This window comes from Platalea leucorodia, assembly GCF_965183815.1.
Source record: "Platalea leucorodia genome assembly, chromosome: 11".
In the NCBI taxonomy this organism is placed as follows: Eukaryota; Metazoa; Chordata; class Aves; order Pelecaniformes; family Threskiornithidae; genus Platalea; species Platalea leucorodia.
This window is the reverse complement of record NC_138833.1, coordinates 15,910,629-15,920,334: the sequence shown is the minus strand read 5'-3', so window position 1 is coordinate 15,920,334 and position 9,706 is coordinate 15,910,629.

Genomic DNA, 9,706 nt, shown 5'->3' with positions numbered 1-9,706 from the left:
TCGGCCCCTCTCCTCGTCCTCCAGCCCCTCTCCTCATCCCAATGGCACTTCTCATCCCCACAGCCCCTCTCCTCATCCCCCAGCCCCTCCTCATCCCCATGGCCCCTCTCCCCCAGCCTCTCCTGCCTGCCCTGTCCCCCAGTGGCACCCAGCGATTCCCGCCCCTGCTGAGAAGCCGTTAGTGCTTTTATTAAAAACATAATTGTAAAATAATAATTTCAAAGGGTTTTAAAATAATGTTTCCAGCCTGCTGCCGCAGCTCAGTGCCCCCACAGTGCTGGTACAGCAGCTATGGCAGTGGAAAACTCCAGCTGGCCCCAGCTCCAGCGCTCGCCCTCAGAGTAGACAGGTCGCCTGTTGGAAAACAAATCCTCCAGCCTCATCATCAAATGGAGTGAGTGGATCATCCCACAGACAAGCCCGCTTTTTCCGACAGTCTGATTAAGTGATGAACGGACCTGGGGGTAACCGAGTTGTGGGGAGTGTGTCAGTGTATTGCTGAGCCCTGCTTTTAAGGCAAATCTGTGGATCCCCACAGCAATCCAGCCCGGTGCTTCTGTCTCAGAAACCACATTTCTGATGCTGGCTTTGATGTCTGCTCATTCTGCCCGTTACGCGCTGTTGAATCAGAGCCAGCACAGGATCAATGACCGGCGTGCAAAAAGGTGGCACAGCATCGTCGGAGCTGCGATAGCTACCTGGCTGGCTGTAGCAATGCCACAGTGTGTGCTCAAGTATTTCCAGCAGTAGCATGAGTCCTCGGCGCTGTGGGTGAGCGGTGGTTCACCATGACGCTGTCGGTAGTATAAGTGTGATGCATCCCTCTCTCGCAGCGACAGATGAGAGTCAGGAAATGGTTTACAAGTCTGAGGTGTAATATGATCTGATAATTCACCTTTCTTAGTAGGAAATCTAGAATACAAACTGCAGAAACTCCACATCAATCTCTTGGTGCTCAGTGCAGGAAGAGGATAAAGTGTAGTCATATATCTGATTGTAGGATCGCTCCATTTAGGTTTAATTTGAGGGGAACTTTCCTTCAAATCCGTATGAAAAACAGGGAAAGAATGACTAAACCAAGTGGTATAAGGTATTTTTGAAGTTAATATCTTAGCAGGACTAAAAAAAGTGTTGGGCATACAGACAAGTGCCGTTAGAGTAGACAAAATGTGTGAGGACCCTCCGCCACGTCCTCCCAAGGAGAACAGCGTCTCTTGCACAGGGTAGCTGCTGCGGGGCATAGCCCTCGTGCTTCACCTTCCTATTTCAGAAGTTTAATACAGGTCATTGTGGTCGTTCAAATACCGTTCTGATGCACGGAGTATGAAACCCAAACAGGTGGCCTCTCATTAAGTAGAAATGTTTTACTTAACAGCATATAGTATTCTTTTCCACATTTTACACCTGCCTACAAAAGTTGTTGGAAATAGAAAATAAGCTGTTTGTAAGGAAACGGTATTACTTCCATTACTAATCCTGCTCTTTATTTGCTCATCATTTTCTGAAAATCTGTCTTGTGGATTGACAGCTGTCATGCACAAAGGTGAATTTTGTTAGACTTACCAAAATGTGAAAATAAGTTGCAGCAGCTTTTCACATTAAATGCAAACAGCTTCCATTTGCATTCACAGACAGCTCAACGGCAGCTGACCAAAGCAACTTCATGCTTCTGGGGGAGCGACTCCAGCAATTTCTATAATCTGGAAAAAAATACAAAGAAAGAGTCCATTTCCTAATTAAATTAGAACAAAATTAGAAAGCATTCAGAAATGCCTCCTATATGTGTCTGAAGGGAGATTGCTAAATAATGTTGTCAAAATTCCATGCAGTTTTTTGCATCCAAGTCTACCTGTTTTATAGGCTTTCTTAGCCACAGTGCTAAGTCTGATTTTTTTTAGAAAAATAAGAGGATATAAGAGAAAAAAAGAAAACAGAATGAAAACATATAATACCTTTAGCAAGGCTGCATGTTTTGTACCACTTGGTAGGTAGTAAAATACAGATCCTGCTCTCAACAGCCAGATAAATAGTTATAAAACTGGCATGAAATAATACACCTGAAAGAGTTAAACAGGAAATCAATCAATGGATAACATGCATGTCTGTTATCGGACATAACGACAGAAACTGCCGCAAGAGCTGTTGTTCCTATCAATGTTCACTCGGGTGAGGAAGTAGAAGTTCAAATCACTTTAAAATGGGTAAGTTGTTTCTTACTCACTCTGAAGAAAAGAGGGAAAGGGGAAATAACCACTTTCCCTGCAACAGAGAAAACTTCACCTGCTTCTGGTTAAGTCCTCAACCATTATCTATCTTTTTCTGTGTACCCGTGAAAACAAAAACTCTTAACATTGCTGGTTTTCTGACATTTATGATCTTAGCATAGTTTGTTAAATACTTTAAACATTTGAGTCTGTCCTGGAAAAGAACTTGAGGAAAAATCCTGGACGTTAGGGAAGTCCGAAATTCTAAACCAGATCTGGAGTTTTGCAACTGACCTTTATTTCCATAACGAGAAAGCCAATCTCTCACAATTTTAGATCACCAAATAACATGGTTAATAATGACCACATGCACAAAGCCCATAAAGAAGTCACCTAATAGAGCATTATAAAGATAACAGTGTGTCAAGAGCTGTATATCATCAAATCTAGAAGACGTGGTCTGTGGACTCCAGCTATTGCACCGGTAGTGCCTTTGGGCACTGTTTAATCAGAGGTTACTCAACACTTCGTAGATGCTTTGAGGTCTACAAAGGGGTTGGAAAGGAGTGCCAGAGTTTTGAGGCAGTTTTGGGGACTGTAGGAAGGTTCCAGGTGATTTGGGGGTAGGAAAAAGGATCTCTCCCTTTGGCTGCTCAAGTTCGTTTCTTTCTAGGGCCCACAGACTTCCTCTGCCCCCTTGTACCAGTCTTCTCCCACATCCACTGCAAGAAGCAACTCTTCCTCTTTGCTCCATAGCCCCTATTCATCTTCCAGTTAGAAAAAAGTCCAACCAGAACAAAAAAAAGCCGGAAGACTGCCGCTTCCTCCCACCTCTGGGGCTTTCTTATCCTACTCCTGAGGAGCAGGAGTCCCTCCAGGACTAACTGCAGGGACAGGCTGCTAGCCGCAGATGCCATGAACACTCTCGCCTCTTCCCGGCAGCCTCTGTCCAGGTGGGAGCCATCTCAGGCTCACCTATAGGTAAACCAGGCAAGCTGCCAATCTTGGGAATCTAATTTGCCTACACTTTCAGTCAACTCCAAAATTTATTAATAACTTTACCAGCATACGTGCTTACTGTGCTTCCTTTGCGGAGGTAAACAAAGCAGCCAGTCTTGTATCAGGTCAAGTTCATGGTTAGGTAACAGAGGCAAACTTTGGAAAACAGCCCTGCATACTCAGTCTCAGCATGATCTGTAATTAAAATAAGTAACATATAAATGATAGATGAAGTGAGACTGGACCTTATCATAAGCTGGTGGCCAGCAGGTGGTTTTGTGGCTAACAATTCAGGCTTTCTCTATGGTTGTAGTCTGGTGATAATCCTATTTTTTATGACTGTGAAAAAGCTTCATAAAACGTGATCTATGGCCACTACAGATCTTGAAACAAGAAGAGGTTAGTATTCGCTTCACTGAGACATTGCTGGCACAACAGGCTGTAAGAGTATTGCCAAAGTCAAAAAGTCATACCCATCTTTCAGAAGCAAATACAACTCCTCTAGATAGATGATACTAGATTATACTCCATTTGTGTGTTGTCTCCTGCCCCGTAGCTGCCTCCTTACGACTCAGTAGTTCAGGAGCACAATGCCATCAGTCTCTGTTGTTGCTGCTTTCTCCATGGCAATGCTTTTCCACGTTGCTGATGGATGATGCACAAACCATATCCTGACTCTGCAACCAGTCTGACCTCTGGAATAGTCTCCAAAAGTCATTAGTTAGGAGACTTAGTTATTGGCATTGTTTCTAGTAAGAGTTTTCTGTTTCACACACACTATTTTCCCACCAATATGAAATCTATTCTCTAAATCAGTGTGTATGCTACTGCAGGATGGTTTAGCAGGAATGATTTCTTCACTTGTGATCTATCTCCTTCAACTGACACTCAGCACAGTTATCAGCCTTTCAGAGTATATAAATCTGTGAATGTGAAAGTATGAGGCTGAGGAGCAGAAGGGACTACCTGAGTCACTGTTTCCAGTCTCCTGCAATGCGTATTATCGTGTCGTCCCTTCTAGAAATCTGTCAACGCTCCTTTATAAAACTGGTTGGAACATTAGGTAGAAGAACAACTAGCAGTTACAAACTTTTATATTTCCAGCCTAAATGTCTGGTGGCTGGAGTGTTCCCTGTTTGAATTTTTCTGAACGTTGTCCCGTATCTATCTTCTTCCTGCTCGTATCTCTCAATCTGTTTATAGACTGCACGTGTTCTCAGCCTTCATTTTCCCAGATAATCAAGCCAAGCTCTTCCATGGTCTGAGCTCTTTGTTCAGCTGGTCAACGACACTGTTAATGACGGTAGGGCAGAGACTACATCTTGAGGCCACTCATTAGTTACCTACTTCAGCCTAATTATTTTCCTTTTCAACACAACTCTTACCATAGCCCAGTAAACTGTTCATCTGCCTTAATACTTTCACATCTTCATCAACCAATACATTATTGTTTGATACAGTGCTTTACTAATCCCCAGATACCTAGGATCCTTGTCTTCTTATAGGATGAACTCTTATCAACGAAGGATATCTGGTTGCTCTGGCATGATCCATCTACAGCAATCAATGTTACGTTTTGTCTTATTCTACCGTTTACTTCTATGTCTTTAACGTATGTTTCTTTCTGTCATGGTTTAACCCCAGCCAGCGACTGAGCACCACACCGCCGCTCGCTCACTCCCCCCACCCCGGTGGGATGGGGGAGAGAATTGGAAGGGTGAAAGTCAGAAAACTCGTGGGTTGAGATGAGAACAGTTTAATAATTGAAGTAAAATGAAATAGAATAGTAGTAATAGTAGGAATAATAATAACAATGATATAATAATACAATAATAATGTACAAAGCAGGTGATACACTATACAATTGCTCACCACCCACGGACTGATGCCCAGCCCATCCCTGAGCAGCGATTGCTGCCCCCCCGGCCAACTCCCCCCAGTTTATAGACTGGGCATGACGTCACGTGGTATGGCACAGCCCTGTGGCCAGTCTGGGCCAGCTGTCCTGGCTGTGCCCCCTCCCAGCTTCTTGTGCACCGGGCAGAGCAGGGGAAGCTGAAAAGTCCTTGACTGGTGTAAGCACTGCTTAGCAACAACTAAAACATTGGCATGTTATCAACATTATTCTCATACTAAATCCAAACCACAGCACTATACCAGCTACTAGGAAGAAAATTAACTCTATCCCAGCTGAAACCAGGACACTTTCCAAACTTGTTCTAAAGGCCAACATATCAGAGGAGCCAGCCTTCACTAGTCCAAGTTGCTTTTTATGTGTAACTTAATACACCACTTTATAGAGAATTGGGGGATGTAGATTTTATCATCCCCTGATTTGAAAACTCAGTTCAGCTCCAAGTCAGGCCTGGAGGAATGCCAAAGACACCCGACTGTCTCTCCAAGAGCTGCTGACCCAGCCAAATCATTTTGTCTTCCTTCTCATTTTGTTGCAGTCCACCCCGTCGCTTCAGAGCTGCTCTCCACTCACTGCATCGCCTGCCTCGCAATATCTTATAGCAGTATTTTTCCTCCGACTGCCCATCCTTCCTTGAGACTTTTTTAACCACTGTGATATCTTCATTTACCTGATTTTTTTTTTTAATTCCTATGTACTGACAGTTCTGATTTCACCCTACCCTACAGGATAAGCACGGACGCAAAGTCTGACAGACAAGGTATTTGCACTCAGCTGGGAAATGGAACCTTACATATTGATCTCATTTGTTTCTGCTGCAGTTGGGTGAATGGCATTTTACTGGGAGACACTTATCCTATGTTGCCTTCATACGTTTTTTCCATTCTACTCCTACGTACCTCCCGTAATGTCACAACTCTCTTTATTCAAATTCTGCAAGACTCATTGATACTGTGATACAAAGAACTGCCATGGTTCTATCCATTGATGATGGACAGAAGTCTTCTGTTATTAAAAATCATGTGCATCTTGTTCCTCTCCCAAATCATACCTTGGTGGTGTGTCACCATGAGTGTGATTAGTTTGGGGCAAAATTCTTCATTATTTCAAAAATGACTAAGACATTGTTTGTGATTCAGATCCTGGTGACAGCCCAAAAAGATTAGATCATTGGCCAATATAGCAAGAATAAACTTTTACTTCTTTAATTCTTGTTAAATATATTAAATATATTTAATATATATATTAAATATATACTCATATATTAAATATATTTAATACTCTATTAGCATGTGCTATGATAGACATGCTAATTTCTATACTAATAATTTTTAGTAAAACTACCACTATTTGTGGTAGCGAACAAAATGTTCGCTTTATATCCACACTGTGGGAAAGGGAAACCTTTCCGAAGATCTGCTTTTCTTCTGCCTAGTTTGTCATAGATGCTATGAATCGCTCTCCCTCGAGGAAAGAGTGGCCATACCAGGTCAGGCAAAAGTCCATCTTACTCGCCGTCCTGTCTCTAAGAGTAGTCAAATGCTGATTTCTATGGAGGAATGTAAGTATATGTTGTGTTATTCCCCTCGTGCTCTTCCAGGACCCAAACATTTTCAGCTGTGGGGCCTCTTGTGTTCCTTTCGATGTGCTCTGACAATAGGATGCTCTATGTCCCTAGTGTTGAAAGCTTTTTTGTGCGCTTTTTTCAGTTAGGATCAAAAGATCCTTTCGAGAGTATACTTTCATTATTTACTTTCAAGAGTAAAATACCTTTCAAGGTATTTTAATATTTAAAAAGATATTTAAAAGTTTAGTTTAGCAGTGTCTTCAACAAGACTTAAACAGATCTGTTCATAAAATTATGTATTGAGAAATTAATTATTTGATGTGCACAAGGTCTCCTTTGTTTCCGTAACTCTCAAGCAGATAGCTATGGAAAACCAGATGACTCTTCTCACATTGTTGAGTGATTTGTCTGATTTTGCTGGAAAATTGTAACCTTTTAATGAGTGACTGTTACCCTCTCACAAGCCCTTCCCAGGCATCTGAAAGTAGTTTTTAGCCATTCATAAGCACTTCAGTATTTTTCAGTACATAGAGTTTTTCCACTAACGTTGAAGGACGAGGTTTTTACTTGATGCCAGGACTGCTAATTTCTGCCATTAATGCCTACCATGCTTTTACTATTTGGCTGTTGCTAATTAAACTCCTGCTTTTCCCAGCTGCGTATTATATGCTGAATTTCACAGAACAGTGAGGGTGAAGGAGGAAGGCTAAAGAAGTCAAATTGGTTAAGTGGTGTTAGGGTCTGTGTATGTCTAAGAATTTGCTGTTATTTTTTACTATACCTAGAACTGCAGTTTATGTTAGAAAATCCTATTGAACGAAGGATGTCATATTACTGAGTGGAATGTAAGAACTGTTTAGGTTTCCAGATCTCCATCTATCTGATTGCATGATGCAAAAATAAGAATAGAACCACATAAAGATGTGTGTTATACAAGGAATACTCCTATTTCCTGTGATGAGCTTTTGATATTGTGTAAGAAAATGACATCTCTTATCTACAAAGGTGTTTTCCCTTTATTTGATGTCAGAGGGAAGGAAACCCCCCACCTGTCCCCACTGAGGCATCCCACAGTGCCTATAGTAATTCACACTATGTTCTTGTGCCTTTTCCTATATGAGAAAATTTTCCCTTCGATTTAATATTCAAGGTGTACATGAGTATATATAGGCAGCATGTGGTGTTAAAAAGGCATAAATCAAACGTAGCTTTCCTGGAAGCAAAAATGCTGTTGCTCTATATCTTCTTATTGAGTTGCTGCTTATCTGGCTCAATGGGCGGTGCAATAGAAGAATTTAAAGTAAACTTCAAGGCTCTAGTGGATCAAGCAAACAACGAGGTGGGTCGTTATCTTTTCTTCATTTTCTACAGTTCTTTTGATGGAAGTATAAAATTGAGTCTGGGCTAATTTCAGCTCTAGTTTGCATGTCCTGCGTTTTGTTTGTTAAACTTGAGGTGCTGAAGGCACTGCATGTCAGCCTCTCCTGAGAAGCTGGCACTGCAATTGTTTCCCCAAAGGAAGTTCAGAAATAGAAAACCTGATAAAGACGATAGGTAGGTAGAGATGCTTAACAATGTGGCAGTCACTTAGAAGAGAAATACCTTCTAACACTATTTTTTTTTTTTAAATTTTAGACCTTTCTTCTAGTACCTGTCGGGAAATTTCAGGTAAGACTTTTAAAGCTTCTTTATTACTGCTGTTGTAAATAATTTGGAAAATGATGATGCTTTATAGCAGATCTTGAGAGAAAGAGAGAGTTAGACTACTAAAAAAGACTGACTCCCACAAAAAGGGAATACACATGCTAACGGTATATTCATGAGCAGCTCTATCAAATTCAGTTAAGTTCCTTGTATACAAAAAGTTATGGAAATAAGTAACCAATTCTGAGACCAGGGTCTCTGAGACTTGGTTATGGCCCTACTGAAGTCAATCTCAGGAGCCCTCAGAGAGAGCTTAACACTGAGGCTGTTCTCAACATTACTATAGGAGGTGCAGATCCTGAATGTGACCTGCTGTCATTTAGAGCAGAAGGCGGTGAGTACAGTTAGTACTGGAAATACTAAAACGTTCTTACCTCTCGGCAAACAGACGACTTGACTGTTATAAAGCATAATGGAGTTTGTCTCTGAAGGAAGCAATTTGCAGGCATGAGCAGTTATCGCACACAGCCTTGTTGATCAGTGGTTTTCAACCTGTGGTCTGCAGATTTCTCAGGCTCTGTGAACTGAAAAAAGGTTCAAGAAAAATAACTAAAAACAGGCAGCCTGTTGTTGGGAGGCCTTATCTTTAGAGGAAAAAATGGTTAGAGTTTGTAACTTTAAAGAAGGTGAAGAGCAGCACTTTATAGACAGAAGAGTCCGGTGCTTCTGTCCTTCCGCACGGAGATGGTAGCTGTGAAAGGCAATTAGCAGATCTAATCTCCTCGGGCTACTCAGTGTGATTTTGATAAAACTGCAACCTCAATGGATTTTAATCCTCTTTTACAACTCTTTTCCCTCTTTTTCCTTTATAATGATTTTTTTTTTTTGATGCTATATGTGTTTTTCTCTCCTGCTGTAGATTTTTATCAAATCCCAGAAAACATAGGAAAGTACCCCTTTCCCTAATTGTACAGAAATAGAGTAGACAACAGATAATTTCTTTTTCTGCTGTGCATGCAGTTAGTTACTGAATTTAATGAAAGATAAACTTTAACTCATTTGGCAGAATATAATTTTGCTGTTGTTTGATATATTTTTTTTAGTGCAACCATGTTCCCTGTCACCTTCAAAGAATCATAGATCAGCTGAAAGTTTGCTCTAAGAATGATCAAATGAGACCACACATTTCTCTGATGGAGAAAAACATGGATCGCATAACATCAGCTTTAAATATAGCACGTACGGTAAGTTTCTCATCACTTACAGTGATTAAACAGGTAAAAATGTGAAATTACTGTGAACAGACTGCTCCTTTGTTTTCAAAACATATGAAATTAAGCAACTCAGCATCCTGCTCAACTGAAGTCAATAGCAAAA